This window comes from Hesperophylax consimilis, chromosome 9, assembly GCF_061612785.1.
Source record: "Hesperophylax consimilis isolate HC1 chromosome 9, BYU_Hcon_1.0, whole genome shotgun sequence".
Taxonomy (NCBI): Eukaryota; Metazoa; Arthropoda; class Insecta; order Trichoptera; family Limnephilidae; genus Hesperophylax; species Hesperophylax consimilis.
In genome coordinates this window covers 8,090,527-8,109,887 of record NC_142844.1, presented here as the reverse complement: position 1 = coordinate 8,109,887, position 19,361 = coordinate 8,090,527, and the positions used below count along the sequence as shown (strand labels likewise).

The 19,361-nt window shown below is 33.8% G+C and overlaps 1 protein-coding gene across 6 annotated transcripts in view; it reads left to right on the top strand.

The window, feature by feature from the left end:
* Window positions 1–19,361, top strand: part of tutl (immunoglobulin superfamily member turtle) — a 407,712-nt gene that overhangs the window by 237,776 nt on the left and 150,575 nt on the right. For all 6 annotated transcript variants that reach the window (XM_089635590.1, XM_089635586.1, XM_089635588.1 and 3 more), the window contains exon 4: window positions 6,777–6,854. The gene's annotated coding sequence lies outside the window, so the exon portion shown is untranslated. The remainder of the gene's footprint in view (window positions 1–6,776; window positions 6,855–19,361) is intronic.

Genomic DNA, 19,361 nt, shown 5'->3' with positions numbered 1-19,361 from the left:
CAGTTGAGACCGTTATTTTCTTTATCTTGTTCTGTTTCATGTTTCGTTTAGATTTATTACTATTATCTTGTTTTTCTTCAATGATATAATTATTTATATTATTATCATGTTCATTTTAATACTCTATAATATAAGGGCGTTGATAAGTAAATAAATAGATTATGCAGATACCTATTATTATCGCGCATAAAATAGATTTTCTCTTATTCTGAAATTCAGTCCATGGATCTTAAGATCTACGTGTAAACTTCGTGTTACAGCAACACCTTCAGCAACAATCGTTAAGTTAGATTCGTACATGCTTAACTAGATAAGTTCAGTATTAAGATATTCCCAGTTTCCCCAGGTGCAAGCGTCCGCCTTTCCTCACCCCTGCTTCACTCGCCGCCCAACAATTCCACGTGTAAAGGAGCCCGTAAAGCCTCCCAACGCCTCGGCGTACTAACACTCGGGGCAAACCATCCCCCCTGCATCTTAATCTCCTGGCACTGAGTACTAATATTGCACATATTTGCACATTCAATTGTCACGGTAATTCACTAAAATATACACTTGTACATTAATAATCAAGTAAGCTGCTTAAGGGGATGTTTTACTATCAACTGCAATTTGCCATATTAATTTTTTGAATTGCTGGTTTTTAAATTTACTCTCTCGTGTTTTTTTCTCATCAGTCGAATTCACAATTATGTCTAGATAATGAACATGCCTTCAGAAAACTTTAACTTGACGGTCTCCGTGGTAAAGGGGTAAGGCTCTCAACTAGTAATCCGTAAGTCGCGGGTTCTGATTTTAGCGTGAGCAACTAAATTTTATTCAATCAATTTGTGTTGTTTCATTTTTTTTTATGTGAACCCAAATGCTCCCGACCGTCTTGAGCCAGTGTGACTATGAAATCCCCAATAGGGGTATTTTGTGAGGCTGAAGGTTGTGGGGAGGGGAAGGAGATGTAAAAGAGGAAGATGAAGAAGTATCTGACTATTCAGACCTGGTCACCAAACATGGCCAAAGCCATTTCAACAAACTTTTCAATTCTGAATGGTGGTCTTACACCAGGGCGATACTGCGATACTGATACTGAGAGTATCTCCCCCCCTGGAACGTGCCGCAATTATATATTTTTTTTTTAAATGAGAAATTTGTGAAATAACACAAAGTAATCAAATACATTTTATGTGCACACGCCGGAATTTGAACCCATTACCTCCCGCTTGCTAGTCGAGAGCCTTACCCCTCGACCACGGAGGCCGTCAGAACAATTGATTCATTAAAACAAAAATATTGTATATGCGAGGCACGTCCCAGAGTGGAAGATTCCTACTCCAAGTATCGCCGTTTCAGAGTTGAAACGTTACTCGAAATTCCTTTCGTCGTGTATGGTGACCAGGTACTTTCCCACCTTCCTCCTCTCCATCTTCTTCCACTCCACAATGCATTCAGCCTCACAACATACTTCAACTAGGGATTCCATAGTCTCACTTGCTCTAGACGATTGGGAGCAGTTGAGACTCTTCACATGCAAAACACAAGGACCACAAAATCAAGAAATACTTAGTATTATTATGCACTGATACGGAATACAATACTCTACACTGATGTCGTTAGACTTACCTACCCTTTAAACTTTAAATACGAACGTAAACCTTTCAACGTTTGCCAGAGACAATGATCAATGATTAATGGCACCAAATTACGCCGTAGTAATTTAGATCGATTTGGTTCATTGACATAATTCCCCGTTACGTCGCCTAGTCTAGTCTGATTCCGAGATCTTTCCGGGGAGATTACTTTAAAACATTGCATCCCATATTTTGGTTCGGGCTTAATATCTGGGTCGCCCCCGTGACAAATTACCCATCGGCTCCCGTCTCCGGAAGATAAGAAACGGGATAAATGGGTACCCATTCATCCCCTCGCTTCCCCACCTCCCTGCTCCCTGCTCCCTTCTCTCAACTTACCATATTTTCCTACCCCAATAAAACCACCCCGAATCGATTTGCTCCAGTTTCGATCGCGCTCAGTACTTGCCAATTATATAAATTACCCTTAATTTTTAAGCAGTTAAACTAATTAGATTTTAACCTTGTCTCTATTTGAAAATCTGCATTTGTAGTTTTTTTTTATAATAGCACTAGGATTTATTGAAGTCCCTGTGATATAGTATCGTAGTTCAATGCGTCAATCTTATGATTTGAAAACATTGTTGTGAAATCATTAGCTATGTTACATATAAGAAAATGCCTGTGGACGGTTGATAATGATATGGGTAAACCATAGAATATAGAAGAAAACTTGTGCCTTCCATACAAATTTGAATGGAAACAAATGTTACAACACTGACTTAGAACCTTTTGATTTTAGACCATTTAGCACGCGCTCTGTCTTTCTCTAATAATTAAAAACAAATTATAATTTTACATTTCCTACAAATTAACTATTTCAAAAGGGATCATCAAAAATACTAATTTCTGTTGTCTGTGATTCCTGCCTAACTCTGGATCAGAGAATTCAAATTTTCTGCGAATTTAATTGTCATTTTTAAAATTGTAAATGATTATGAGAAGAAATCAGACAAGCGATAAAGTACCTACCTTCCATAAAATATTTGTACGGAAAAAATTAATTTATGTGTCATTTTCAAAATTGAAACTGATTTGTCAGGTATTCAGACCGTTATTTTTCACGGGTCTACGTTGGTCATCAAACATACTAATTTCGTTTGTTTGTTCTGTGCGTTAGTTAGTCCTGAGTGAAATCTGGTTTAATGAACCCAAATAGGCTTTAAATTTAAGTGTTTTTTTTCAATTGGAACTGATTTGTCAAGAATTCAATTGTTTTACTAAAAACATATACAGCGATAGTTAGGTATGAGTATTTCCATTTAAAGACGTAATAATAACGAAACCATCTAAAGGTTTCCTTTACCTGAAAGCAGTATTGTCTTAAAAGACAATGCACGAATGCAATGGAATCTAGACTCTAACGAGTTCACAGTGTTGGAAACCAATCTATTTCACGGCGTTGTTGCTTGTACGCTGAATGGGCAACTTATAATGAACTATACCTTTATCTGTAGAAAGTATGTAGCTTTAACTTCGTTAAAATGTTTGATAGAGCAGTTTAAACGACAATATCCTAAAATCACTGCTAAAAATTCTTCAGAAAGTCCCTTTAAGAACTAGCACTGACGAAATTTTCAACAAACGCATCATAATGTATATTAAACAACTCTATTCTAAAACAATAATCCTTATTCATAAATACAAAAAATATTAGAAACACTAGATCTCAGGGTCAGAAACATATCCAACAAACTACCACAATTTTGGTTGTTTGTTTTTGGGGTGTTATGCCGTGTTGCGCTAACTCCTTCTTTAGCCGACGTTTCGGACAGCGTTGCAGTGTCCATCATCAGGGCAGATCCGGTAGATCCGAAGATGAAACTACCACAAATACAAACAAGCTTTCAATAAAATGGTAATAAAACTCTACAACAAAACCCCACTCTCGTTCACAACTGACAACAGTATTATAACATTTAAATTTCAAATAATAGGTGTAAAAAAATATAGGGAGATCAGAAATAGATAATATACTGACACCAAATACAGACAGAAACTGAAACCACTGAACTGAACAAACAAACACCTTGCAATATATTTATTATTATTTCAGAAAAAACATTGTTTAATATATTTAAAATTAATTCATATTATTCACAACACTATATTTTATTTGTACATAAATGAAATCCTACATAAATCATCTATATATATATATCACTATCGCTATTTGTTACAAAAAAGGAAGATAATAAAACATTTATTATTATTATTATAAACTTACTTACTAGTTAAGGCTGGGGTTGGCCAGATTGCTGTAAGTCATTAAAAACCTCGTAGGGTGCGTTTATCAGCAGCGATTGATGGTCGCCAGCATCTCTAAAAGGTGTAAACAGTGTCCCTACATTAAACCACCCGGTACCGGGTTGTGGTCCTTTCTGGCGGCACCGTGGGACCACCCTTATCCGGTGCTAATAGCCACCCTGAGGGACGTCCCTTGGTCCCATTTAAATATAAAATTTTACTAAATGAGCACTATTTTACCTTTTCACCATTTTGTACCTATCCTGTCTCAGTAACGTAAAATAGTGTTTTTTTACTCCACCAACAATGAAAAATGTATCGCTTAAAGTTGTTGTTTCGTTTCTCACTTGCTTGTGATCATTATACTTTTACTTTTTCGCAAACCAATTTATTGGAGGAAGCGACACCAAATAAAAAATATACCAAACTAAATTTCACTTATTTAAATAATGTTGGGGGCATTTTCTGATAAATGACACGCATATATTTAAGTTTTTTATTTCAAACATATCACGTTGACATAATCTAAATTAACGAAAATACTTCATATGTTAAAAGTGACCAAAACCTAACCAATTACTAACTTGGCACGGGACATCATAGCTTATAAGTGTTTTTTTCAATGATGTTAAATGATAAATGCGCATAAACATCCCTTCACAGATCACACACTGCCCACGTCACCTGATAATTATTAAATATACATTATTCGTGCCCCACCTGCATTAAAATAACACACCCGAAATTGGTCAAATAAACTGTAACAATAATTTCGCGTTCTTCAGGTGTGTATCGCTCCATTGCTGGTTCCCAACTTATTCTCTACCTGTCTACAAAATAAATTTCAAAGCACAATGACATTTAACGCCATTTGCAAAAATTATTTCACATTCACATTGTGACATTACTTTTGCCCCACCTTGTATTTAATGTCTGTAAATTTTCTCATCACTATAACTGATGTTCTTTGTTTGATTCTAGGATATAAATAATAAATATTTTTGCTGTAAAAGAAAATGCGCGTATTTCTTTCCTATACCTTACTAATAAAAATATGAAAAGAAATTACGCAAAGCAATTTAATTAATTTTTCGAAGAAAATTTCTTCTGAAAGACCTTCACTTTGTGATGTCAATATTTATTATATTTAATATAAGTCAAAAATTTAATATAGATTACAATTGAACAGTGGGGAATTTTTGACTTTAGTATATACTTGCTCCTGATGAGGTGAACATTGTTCATGAAACATGTAGAGGTTGATGTAAACAAAGTTATTTGTGTTTATATATAATTTAATTAACATGCGAACTCGATTGTCTATAAATATGTGTAGATCAAAGGACAGCTTTGATGAAATAAAATATTAAAAGATTTCTCAACTAAACTTTGTATTCTCGTTCTCGTGTGTCATGCACCAGTTTAAAGACTTCAATCGTCAAAAGTGACACATTCTTTATGTTGATGTTGGTTTTGCTGGTTGAGTTGGCAGTGTAAAAGTGAGGCACTAAAATCCCTACCGAACAGAGACTTGATTTGACGTCGGACAGACTCGCGGCTGTCAAAACACTGCTGGGGAATGACATTAAATGCAAATTTTCTGTAAATGAGTTTTTCTAAGAGGGAAGTCCTGTAGCTGTTACAGTTTTACGACTCTGCTACGAAAATTTATGCTCGGAATGGAAATAATGAAATTTCTCGCGGATGCCATTTCGTACCCATTCCCATTGCTCCGTATTACGATTTTCTTAATTGATATTAATAATGCAATATTTCACTTTGAGAATTATTAAAAAACTTGATAGAGTGCAGTAGTCGCTTTCAGAAAAATTACAAAGGAAACGAAGCAGCTGCAACAAAGTAAAGTTTTAGACAGTTTCTTTAAAATTATAATGAATTAAATTTAAAAATGTCAATATTTTAGTTTTTATTACTGTAAAAATATTCAAGGCCATTATCTAACTATGGTTATGCCACATCAAGACAGCTCAGTTATATTATTTTATTTACCCCTACCATATTTGTATTTATTTATATCCGGTAATAACTGCTTTTCTAAGAAAAATCAATGTGTGAGGCTCCTACTGTTAAAATTTTTGGTTTCCCTGTTTTTAATGGTAACTGGTTTATCTTAATTGTTATGATACCAAGGATACATGAATTCATAATTATGTTTGATTTTTATTAGTGTTACACTAAAAACTATGTTAGGGTTAAATAAAATCATGTAAACGAGTCTGAAACAGCCGTAAAAATACCCTCAATATAAACTAAAATACTTACAGAACCGCGAAAACCGGGCTCAATTTTTTTTTTAATTTCTAAACAAAATGCCAGTCAATTCACAATATGACATTACTTTTGCTCCACTGCGTTAAAACAAATAATAGAGCGGAAATTGGTCAAATAAGCAGTAACAATAATTCCGCGTTCTTCGGGTGTGTATCGCTCCATTGCTTGTTGTCAATTAATTATCTATCTGTCTACAACATAAATAGCAATAATAATCATTTACTTAATGATTAAATGGAGTTATATAAATTTAACACAATAACAATAAATAAATACATAAAGTCAGCAACGGAATTTTGATAATAACCCTTATTTTTAATTAAAAAATAGTAACACAAATGAAACATGGATGTTTTCGTTTGAGGATATGAAATTTTTTTAAAGAGTGACTTGAAGCTGTGGTAGGTTTTGTATGTTTATGAGGAGTGATTCAAACCATCCAGCTTTTACTTTGGTCGAGTCAATTCAAGATACGGAATAACAGAAGAGTATGCACAATATGAATGATGTGTTTTATACCAAGACAGAGTGCTGTAAGCTCCCATACTCTGCCTACCTTCGTTTCCTAAATCACTTACCAATTTTATTGAAACTTAAGTTATCTGTTTTTTTTTACAGAAAGCTGCGAGGTTGCCGAACGAAGTTTTCGTAATAACCGACGAAAGTTATTGAATCAACCCGCAGCTATTACTATTGGTAAGTGTTCTTTCAAATTTCGTTTCAATAATATTTATACATTATCATAGCATTTACTGCCATCTATCTATTTCTGACAAAATTCCTAAAATAGTACTAAAAATTAATAAATATGCGATCATTATCGTATCTCATTTGAAGTGAAATGGTACAAAAGTGTGCTATATAAATATTATTTTTTTTAAAGCAGTAATTTGTTATTTTATTCGGTTGTGTATCTATTGCCCGGACCCCCTAAGTTTTTATTTACCTTGGAGAGATGATTTTTGCGAAATCGCACAATATTCTTAATAAAATGTTAAGACTGGGCATCATAGTTCTTGTTAAGTACTGGTACTAACGTATATTTATCAATTTCATAAAAGTTTAATTTGTACATACAATTATAAAAATAGTTTTGACTTTTGTTGTGCCGCGGAATTCTGGGAAGAACTTTGGTGTGCCGTGGGTGAGAAAAGGTTGTGGAGCACTATTATAGAGTAACGCCGGTGAATTGCCACCTCCGAGAGCTGGCACAATATGTTCGAGATCCCACCAACCACACCGCTTCTTCCTCCTGTCTCCCTGGTACCTGCTACAGCACCCTCCTCCCCCGGCTCGTACCACGGTACGGTACAGGCTCTTCTCGTCTTCCACTCGATCTGTTGATTTGTCGGGGATGTCCCGGCTGACGGCTGAAGCGACAAAGTCAGCTCGTAACGTAAGCTCTATGTAAAGTTCACACCACGCTGAATTGAGCCCTTGAAATATCTTTGTAGGTGATGTAAATTGAGACATATTCAGTTTCAACCACACTTTATTTTATATAAACTTGCTGAAATCCCCGACGTTTATCGGAATTTACCCAGAGATTTTTGAAATCAAATGTAGAAAGTAATTTTCCTCTTATTTTGATCGTCAAGTGTGCAAAATTTAATCAAAAGATATCGAAATTCGGTTTTAAGTGGTGGGAAAGGTGGGTTGGGGTAGTTTATCGAAATCTCGTGTAGACAGTGACCTTCAACCTGTTTTGAGGTCAAGTATTAAAACTTTAAGCAATCTTGGAATAAAACTGTAGATTTAAAAAAAAAAACTGTCAGATCCACACCGGAAAACTCTTCCTTATATATAAAAAAATTATGTGTCACTGTCTTCCTACACGCTAATCTCCGAAACCGTCTAACCGAATTCAATGAAGAATGTGTATGGTTCGTTCCAGTTTGAAATGTAGGATAGTTTTGGACCTAAAAAAAATTTTGAAAGTTTTTTCGTTTTTTCATCAATAAATACATACAACTACAAATTTTAACTTCCCTACATAAATGGCGGTCTGTGGCAGGTCAACGTCTTATATTATAAAATGCATTTCAAATGGTTGAATTAAATTCTGACTGGTTTCTAATCTTAAAATGTATAAAAAATCAGAATGCGTATGTTTGTGCTCGCAAAACTCGAAAAGTAGTCCATCGATATCGCTGAAAATTTCAAAGTTTGTTTTTATTAGTGCCAGGAGTGTTTAGATATGGTAGAAAAAGTCAGGGACGCCCGAGAAATACTTATATCTCTGCACCATAATAAGATACCGAGACGAATTAAAGTCCATGTAATGTAGTTTTTTAACAGTAAAATTGTGGAACACGGGAAGTCTAAACTAGATAGAAGTAATCGCTTAATGTTAACTTTTCCGATTGACTGGACAAGGAACCCATACACACAGGTTTACAGACGTACGAAATTCAAGGCGATCGAGTTAAAACAAGACTTCGTTAAGCTCAGTCAACTCATACTTTTTTATTGGTTCATATCTGTTATTTAGGTGACCGGGTAAATCATCAAAATGATAATTCATCACATCTTTAAAAAGTCATGGAAAGTGATGAAACAAAACATTTATTAACTGGGTTATGTAGGTTAAGTTAGGTTAGGTTAGGTTTAAATTTTTTTTTCATCGTTTCTAATGACTTTATATCACTTTTTAAAGGTGTGTTGAATTGTCACTGTGTTGAGTTATCATGGAACCGTTATTTAATATGATTTGTGTGGTGAAAGGGAGAAACAAACACAAATTTTGTGTTCTTCCTTGATAAAATGATAAAACGTCATTATTCCTGGAAGGATTAAAATTGTTATATCAATCTTATATATCTGACACTTTATTACAGTGTACCGTATTTAACGCTTAATTTCCCTGGATTAATTTTGTAGTTGGATTTGTACTTTGTGTTTTGATGTAAAACTTAATTTGCACAAAATTGAATTCACATCGCCTAGGAGAGAACGCTAATGGTCTGCTCATCTACAAACCGGAGAAATATAACAGAATATGTCATCGCTATCTGATCATCTCTCGCAAAATCAGCGGGCATCATAGCGTACGATATAATATCAAGCGTCGCTAACGCCCGTTATCGACGCTTCGACTCGCCGTGACGTCGTTACTCGCCATCGCTTCTCGCCGCCGTTACGTGAACATCGCCCATCGCCGACGCGTTAAAATCCACAATCAAAAGCCTCGCGCTAAAACTGAAATGGCGGGGCTTTTGTTCGCTAACGAATAAAGCGTGGATTGTGGCGTTAAGATAACGATTGTAACGCTCGCGTGTGTTTTAATGTGGAAACGATTCGAAATTTATACTTTTTAATGATCGCAGATTAAGATATTTTATAGGAACTTTGTTTCCGTGTTTATTTTACCCCAAGAATGATAAAGATGTCAATAAAACATGCAAACGAAAAAAAGTAGTTTTTAGCGCCACTTTGTTTGGTAATAGAGTGAGGTGTCGTGACTTCAGTTTCTTTGTTACGTAGTGATTCCCAAACTTTTTTTGCTTTAACTGTATTTTTTTACTTAACTGTATCTTATTGTACTGTGTATGTCTTAATAAATAAACTAATTTATCTCTCGTAGTACGTATTTATGTCACACTCCATTTTGTACCTCCATCGCTTCATTTTATATCAATAACTCCTTTCGACGAACAATATTGAAATCATTACGTGTAAACTTAAAACTGATCAAGAATCGAAAATCAAAGCCTATTCGCATAATACTGCAATAATCTCTCCCTGGAACATCCCTAAACTTATGTCGTGATTTCGGAACCCCAAATGTGTGGATATGTTTATGTGCGTCACGTCTCGCGTCTTAATGTTTTGTATGCCTAGAGCAGAGCAACACAACCTTTTCTGGCTCTAAAATGCGTTTTTATTAACGCTGTTATCGATTATACATCGCAGGAAGGCTTAGGTTCTTCCCTCAATTAGAGTTGTTTTGTAAATTTTTGAGCAAACACTGTAAAGCATTTAAACTCTACCAAATGACGCATTATTCGGGCGATCATTTTCCGCAAGCCTCTTGACTTCAGATTAGCTCCAAGGGACTACATTCAACGAGGTAAGTCAGTTTTCTTGCGAAACCCTTGAAAAGATGTATATACTCGTATATGTATATATATTTATTATTTCTTGCTAGAGCAATCCGCATGAGTTACAAAACTCATTGTAGGACGGGAGGAACCTACAATACATAGGTGGGAGTTAGTAGGTACGGTTAAGGATTTTATTTTTATTCCGAGTATTGTGGCTGTGGATGTCTTGATTGAAAAGTAGCTTGATGTTAGTGTGGATTGATTGTTGGGCGATTTGTAGGATGGTGCTTGTGATTTCATGTTTGGTAAGGACTGTGATTGAAAGGATACCGGAAATTGATAAATGATTTAATATTTCCTGACATCTATCTCCATAGAGAAATGCTCGATTCTCTACTCATTTGAATTTAAGCCCGTAATGTGCAAAAAAATCGATTCCAATTTATGTACATATACACGGTGTCCGGAAATTACAGGGGGAAAACCTGTGAATCTACGAGTACGTCACATTGGCGTCGATTTTGTAGTATAAGTTTTCTGATTTGAGGTTTCGTTTTGAGTAAATCTAGTCCGTAGTTGGCATCTCTTGGGATAAATTTGAAAATAATCGATCCCTGGAGGTTAATTTATGCTATTTAATGTCTTTTAAAATGCGTTGAAACGTAGATCTGGTTGCAAAAGTTTTTTTAATCATTTTTGTAACCGAAAAAAAATTGGGTTCTCTTTGACGTAAATTCACCAATCCCACTTATACTACGAGTGTCCGGACTTATCTAATATTACTTATCTTGTTTTTACAACCAAATTTTAGAAAGAATGCTTGATATTTTAGAGAGATAAATTTTCCCTTGGAATTCTATTTTATTTGTTTGATTATGTGAAAAGATCTCATGTTCCGATCTCTTTTCGAACGCATATTTTAAGTGGTAGGTATGTAAATTTCTCTCTATATATAATTTTTATTAGTGTATAACATTCTTGTTATGAGTGTGAGTTGTTTGAGTAGGTACCGAGTAGGAATTCAGTTTTTTTGTGAAATGGTTGTCTATTCCTAGAGAAGTACCTAGCAAGCCCCTGTTGACTCCAGATATCACTCGCGCAATCTGTAGTGACTTGTTGAAATTTCACCCCACTCGTAAAATAGGCTGCTTCTTCAGCACTCGACTAACCCTTTCTCAGAGATCGCTTCACCCGAAAAATGAAATTCGTCACTGCTAGTTTTCACTTCAGTTTTTTATGTGTGTTTTATTTATGTTCTTCTACTGCTTTAAACTTTTCGCTTATAATCTTATTGTCTGAAGAAATGTTAATATACTTTATGAGCACACTAACATTGATTGAGATTTACGAATTCGCCCATGGAGTCATTTTTATTTTCGATTTGAGTCATATTCATGGTTGAAGAAAAATATTTTTTTAATGGTATTAGGTCGTAGGTACTAGGGGTACCCAATAAACTTTTAACCAGCGATTCCTGGGTTTTTTCAAGTAAAAAATGTACGTATCGTTTTGCTATCACATCACATTACGCCACTGGTTACAACCTAACGTGTCACGTGGTGCGCGCTTCATCTCGTGTATCCAATGCTGCTGAAACGAGACCGTGCAGCAACCATGTGACGCGTTAAGCCAGTGACATAATATATTAAAATTTCGAACACAATATCATTAGATATATTTTTCTAAATCGAGACTACATTATTAATTGTTTTATGAATTAAGTATTTTATATTCCATAAATCAACGTGTTTATAATATAGGTAACCTTTATTTTTTTTGTTTTTCATTTCGATTTAGAAAAAATCATTTCGCTATTTACTCGTTGTATCCAGTATCCTGCGGGACCTTCCTGGGAGCTTTTCAATTTCCGTTGTATTATTTGGGGGTGAAGGTACCCTTCCGGGAGACGAACAACAATCCGCGAGCGCTGCAAACAGATCCTTAAATAAATCACAAATGCTTACCTGGTATTTAAATTGAATACCCTACCACTTTTTTCATCGGATCGAAATTTTATTCCTTCGAAATGGCGGCATAATCAGTTAGATATTGGTAAGATATTTTAAAATATATTCATATCAATAAACTTATGTATGTTTTACAGTGATTCATTTAACCTTCTTTATGTGAACTTCATCTCATATCCGGAGAATTCTCCTGGCTGTAGGTACTGTAAGTGTACGACCAGGAGAACATCATCGCTATCCAGTTTGGTAAAGCCGTAATGCAACGATTAGTTTAGTTGCTCATATTTCCACATTTGTACCATTTCACAGAAGAAATTTTTAGAACAGACTCCAAACCAGCAAACGTAATTATTAAATTCACACGTTAAATATTTCGAGACGAATGGATAAAACAAAGGAAAACTCTACTGAGAACAATGACACATACAAAAATGGAAATAACGGCAGAATATACTCATACATTAACGAAAATATTACTAAAGAAAAAAAGGGCTCATATACACTACAAAGCAAAAACTAAAACCAAAATATAAATACATACGGGTACAAAATGGCAAAATATTAATTAGAAGTGAAGGCGAAGGCAAATTCATACAAATAAGAAGTGATAGTAATATAAACAATTACATTTGATATTAAAATTTTAAAAATAAATTAAAAAAACACCTTTTAACTCTGCACGCTTATTTTATCAGTTATTAAATCCACACCAAGGAAGATTCAACACTATTTGAAACACATACAATTATCAAGTGTCAAAATTTGGAAACATAGATACATCAAGCAAATGACCTCGACTGAACCGAATTTCTTGTACTGTGGTGACATTAACATAAACATATTGGATTGTAAAAATAGTGTAATTACAGAATATCAAAATATACTCACTGAAAATGGTTTAGAAAGTGTAATATTAGATGTGATTCGGGATGAAATATTGAATGGAAAAAATGTTAAATCATGTACTGATCATATTGCAATACGTAACCGCTATAATACTGTATTGTAACTAACAGGAGTAGCAATAGGGAAAGAGTAAATTTAAAAAATTTAGTCATAATACCTTTGTCTAATGAAAAGTTGTAAAAATGAGAGTTTTTTACAATAAAACTAAATACTACTCAGTTTTGCAAGACACTGTAAAATACAAATGTAAAAAACAACTGAATAAAGAAATTATTAAAAAAAACCAAACATTTGAGTTCGATTTTTTAAAGAGATTCAGAATTCATATCTTTTCTAGATTACCACGGAAACCAAAATATCCAAGGAACTCTTTTCTTATCCACTCCCGACCGATAAGTGTGTATATATTTACCATATTATTTAATTAACATCATTCCCCAACATATTATACAATATGGAAAAATTTCAACACTGCTAACTGCGGTTTGAAGCGTCTAAATCCACCTAGATTTCACCGTTTTTTCTCTCCATATTTTAAGGTTCTATAAATTTGGCATATTATGGCAAGCGATCGCTCAAAACCTTTTTGAAAATTTGCAATAATATGCCAAAACTCATTCAAGTGGATATGAATCAATAATACTGAGTAAATGCCCATTAAATTGAGACATTTTCTCTAGTGGTTCTAGGCAAGAAGCTTTGTTGGAACAAGTAACATGATTGCACAGTCGTTCAACCCCATTTCCTCAAGCGTGTGACTTAATTCTCCCTTTGCCGGGTCCGGATGGATTGCTCAGATCGCATAAAGCGGACTCACACTTCCGTATTAGGTTTAGAGAATTACTTTGTGTGCCGCGGAAATCATCTACTTGGTAAACTACAGAATTGTCCCATAAACCTTGGAGCCTTATTTGGGAACCGTACTTTGAGTTTGGTGAACTTTTAGAAAATAACTTTTGAAGTAGAATTTATTATCGTGGTGCCTAATTCTAGCTTATAAGTTTAAAAAAAAAAAATTTTAGTTTTGAATATAATGAGTATTTGCTGATTTATTAAAATCCTTTAAAAAATGGGATTGCAGGCCGTTTCCTAATAAACTTTTTGTACATTCATAATATGTCTAAATACGTGTACGTGCACATTCATAATATGTCCAAATACGTGTATGTACCTGCATTTGTCCCGATTTTAAACAATGACGAAATGCGATAATATTAGAATTTTTATGTCGACGTCGCGATAACACATTCGTGTTTTACTGAATGTTTGTTAAGAACCCTGTTAATTCATTTGTTAAAGGGATGATTCCGTTTTATATCATTAAGTTTTCTCCGTGCCGATTCCGTGTTTTCTTTAAAATTTTCATATGTAGTTTTCTTCTTTCATTTAAAATATCGAGAGTGGTATGATAAAACCCAATGAAAACTTTACAGGAGACGATAAAAACATAGAATATAAAGTGCAAAAAAAAAAAATTTCACAGAAGAGAAAACGAATAATGTGAAAAAACTTCCGGAGTTAAATGAAAATTACGTTAAGCTTTCTGACATCAGGAATTTTCTAAAGCTCTATCGCTAGTAAATGGGACCTGACAAAAGTCTCTATATGAAAACGATTATTTGTTTTTCAAAATTTTGATGTAACAGTATTGCATTTTTTATAGTTGTGAGGATTGAGCAATTTCATCTAGGGTTTTCTCTAAATAACCTAAAAAATCGCATAAATTTAGTTTTTAGTATTAAAATTGTCAAAATCAAAAAAATAAATTACATGTACTTTAAAAACTATTTTAAATTAAACCACTGAAAAGTGACATTTCCATAAAATGTGACTTGAATAGTTTTACCAAAAGACAGTCGGTATGTTTTTTTTCCTTACAGTTTGCATAATAGTTTACTAGCAAAAGCAGAAATTCTCAGCTCGGAATAATATATATTTTTTAAATATAATTTTTACAATAATTGAAAGGAATGCGAACTTACAGATATATTGGTTAAATAATTTGAAAACGGCAACTTATAAAATATATACCTACGTTTCAAAATCAACAATATGTCCACTGCGATAAGATTGTCAGTCACTAAATGAAATAGCTTAAAAATCGTTTACTAGTATCAGGTTATACCATACAAAGATTGCCAAAACGTTGAAAATATCAGCATTTTCTCTTGATATATTGAAATTTTTTTAACTTCTTTCCACTATTTTTATTTCTGACCGTAATAGTTGTCCTTGAAGTCCGATTGCAATATTTGAAAGGGGTTTTTAAGCTAAGTACAATCTCGTCCCGCGTTCTTTTGTATTATACCCTTCGTGTTCTCATTGTAACCCAATCCAAGTCAGCAAATAAAAGGAAATTGTGATGTTAAGAGGGCGAAGTGATATGTACTCGCTAAAGATGATGTGATTGGGGAGGGAGGGTGCGACTGGAAAATACCTTTTCCGATTTCTATGATTTTTCTTCGTAAAAGTAGAAAAAACTGTACAATGTTTCTGGATATTGTATTCTATTTTAAATTCTCTTGCTAGTTTGTTTGGTTTTGGGAACAAACAACTACACTCGGCGTCACAATAATCGCACAACTTCTAATATGTTTCCAGCTTAAGTTTCCCTGAGCCAAAACATCTAACCCAATCTTGAGAGTACATTTAACGACTCCTTATCAGACAATAGTTTCATTTCATAAACGGTGTATACTCTTTACAGGTGCTAACTTGTGTCGTCTTCCTGGGTTATAAAAAGAGCAGTTTAAGTCAAAGGTAGGTCATTCATTATGCAAACGTTGGAGAGAGTACACGCGAATAATTAGCACTAGAAAACTACCCCTTAAAATGGACACCACTGCTGACGAAGCCGCTCAAGTGGTGGCACTACTGCAATCAGGGATGCGACATGATGCTCTGAAACTAAACTTTCGTCGTTTTGCCCTTCGACGGGTTTTCCAACGGTTTCAAGAGTGGTGGCTTCACCCGGAGGCGTGGATCAGGGCGACGACGCTGCACACCTGAAAGAGACGATCATTTTATAGTATCATGAGATTTTGCAATAGGTGCGATTTTTGTTACGCCGAGTATATTACCGAGTTAATTTGTTCGTTTTTCGGAACAGATCATTTCGTTTTATAGATATCGTAGTGTCTCCCTTACCGTCATAGTTAGAAATATGAGCTTAACGGTGTTAGAAAGAGAAAAAATTAAGCTTTATATTCAAATATAGAAGTTAACCACAGTATAATTAAAATGTACACCTCAATGAAACTAAAGGTTCCGATTGCAATTTGAGAAAAATTTATGAAATTTTGTGATTTTTTTATGAATTATTTTAATAGAAGAATTCCAAAAAATGAGGTGGCAATAATGTTTATAATACATTTAGTTCAGTGTTTAGACGAAAAACCCTTTACGTTTGATTTCTAAATTTTAATATTTAAAAATGATGCGTTTATTTCAAATAGTAAAATTAGATAGCTAAAATTTTAGGCAAGACTTTTTTGATGCTTTTTCCAAAATTTATTTAAAAAAAAATAACTTACGCTTTTCTTCACTGGTCACTCAGCCGAGTAACTGCCGAAATCCCTCAATCCAACCTTAACTGTCCAATACCTACTGATTTTTAATATTTTTTAATGTAACCGGAGTGCAAAATTTCATATACATTTTGTACTAGGAATCACTGAGTAAAGTAAGAAAAGTATGTCCTTTTGCGTCCTGTATAAAAATAATACCCAGCACACATAATTACTCAACTTTATAATATATGCCTAATGTTAATTACCGCCTTTATTATTTTATTGATAGTGACTATTTAAATTTGTAAATTTGTTTGTGTGCTTCGTGTCCGGTCAACCATGTAAAGATGGTAGCCGTGTTGGATAGTACCTTTTTACTCCGCCAGAGTTCGCATGGGCGTTACGAGCTGTCAAATCGGAATAGTCGACATTACGCGAAGTCTTTTTAACTTTTTTTTACAGATTACTAGTTTTACTTTTTTTTATTTTTGTTTTATTGCATAAAATTTTCAAATGGGGGGTAAAAAAACGTCAGGGAATTTCATGAAATATTTTAAAATAAAGTTATTGAATGAAATAAAAAATGAACACGTTAAAAACAAAGATTTCTCTAATACAGCATCTATTTTAAAACTTTAAAAAAAAAAGGTGTAATTAAGGATTGAACCTTCCTATCCAGGAACCAGAATCGACAATTTTACCCTCGTCACTAAGTGCCGATCGGGTAGGACTGACATTTATTTAATTAATATATTAAATTCCTTAATATCATCTGATTTCAGAGAAATGCGTCTTTGATTGTAGTGATTGTATTGATAGAATGCATTGTCATCGAAAACTAGTCATGTGCCGAGTTTCAGTTCGATCGGATGTCGTGAAATGGGTTATTTTCCAGCTCCAAGATTTGCATTCATTCATCACCGAAATAAGAAATTCAAATAGATGTATTTAAAACCCTAATGAGTTTCACAGAAAAGTCCATACGCCTTCAAAATCCTCAAGCAGCCTTATGATTGTTTAGTATCAAAATGCAATAGTTAGCAGTTGGCAGTTAGCGGTATCGGCAGACACATCCGAATCCATTAATCCCCGAAAGAAAGGCCGCTAATGAATGCTCAAGATAAATAGCGGAATTATCTCCTAAGCGGTACAATGTGTCCGACACGCGATGGCTATCGGCTTCCGACGAAAAATAAGCCACTTTATAAATTTACAGTTAAAAATTCCCGTAAAGGGGTGATGGTCTCGGGGTAGCGACGGAAAAGTCAGGGGCGCGCAAATCAAATACGTTAGAAAGCATCGTTAATGTCACACCTATCGATAATGCAATACCTATAGATATTGCATCAATAATATCATACCTAAACTCCTGATAACTGCACATCGTGATGTTTCAACTATCGCACATAAACTGCTGAAAAATAACAACACATCAGTAAATACCTTCTCAAACCTTCACATGTGCTATCTAAAGTTGACTCCTATCATCCTCCCATTGAGTTCGATTTTCTAATGTCTAAATACAGACCCTTACCCACCAACCCAGATCACATCAAATATAACTTCAAAAAAACGGACGACACTAAATGCAATGAAATGCTATCACTAACTAACTGGAACGATCTTAATACTCTGAATTGTAATGATTCCCTACTACATTTTTACAACTTATTATGGCTATCAATTGAAAAACACACTCCGCGCAAACTTTAACAAACTAACGTTCAACCAACACATAGAATACATTGTAAATAAATCAAATAAAGTACTAGGTTTTATTGTAAGATCAACTAAACTGTTCAAGAACTCTAATAGCCTAATAATTCTATTCAATTCGTTAATCCGTAGTGTTCTTGAGTACGGGTCAACAGTCTGGAATCCACATTACACGACACAGATATCCCGACTTGAATCTGTCCAAAGAAAATTTACACGGATTTTGTCTTATCGATCAGGTGTCTACCATCTTCTAAATGGGTATGAACAAAGACTTACATATTTCAAATTAGAGAGTTTAGTTAAAAGACGAAATATAAATGACCTCTTAATGCTTTACAAAATTGTGAATAATCGTGTTAATAGTAACTTAGTCAATCAAATCACTTTTTACGCCAGGCCCAAATATACTAGAAATATGAACATATTTTGGACCGAAATTTTTGCCAATAACACTGGATATTTTAATCCTATGTCTAGAATGTCTCGATCATACAATGATCTTGCTAAAATACACACTGTCATAGATATTTTTGCAAATAATATAACGTGTTTCAAGAAATAATTCCACGATTTCTGTACATAAAAAAAAGAAAAATAAATAAATAAAAAAACTTGTTAAGTGGTTTAGAATTTTTTTTAATATGTACTCTTTAAATTTTTCTACTTATTATGTGCTTCAATCTTTGTAATTAAGTTTTATGTTTTGTATAATAAATACTGTTATTGTTTTACATGTTTGCTTATGTGAATGTGCAAATGTGATGCTGCAGACACATTAGTCTAGGGATATTTATAATTGTACTTTTTTTATTTTGTAAACCATAATTAATGTTTTTATAAATATCCTGTTTGTGTCTCGAATAAATAAATAAATAAACACTGTAAATTTTTAAAGTATATCGGTATAGCTATGTTAAAGCCATTGTTGTGGTGCGCATTGAAATGCACATTGTTTTATTTTATTTCCACATTTATTAATTTAAAATTATATATAATATATTTGTGACACTTTTAGTATTGCCTCCGTGAAAGACCACCATTCAGAATTGAAAAGTTGCA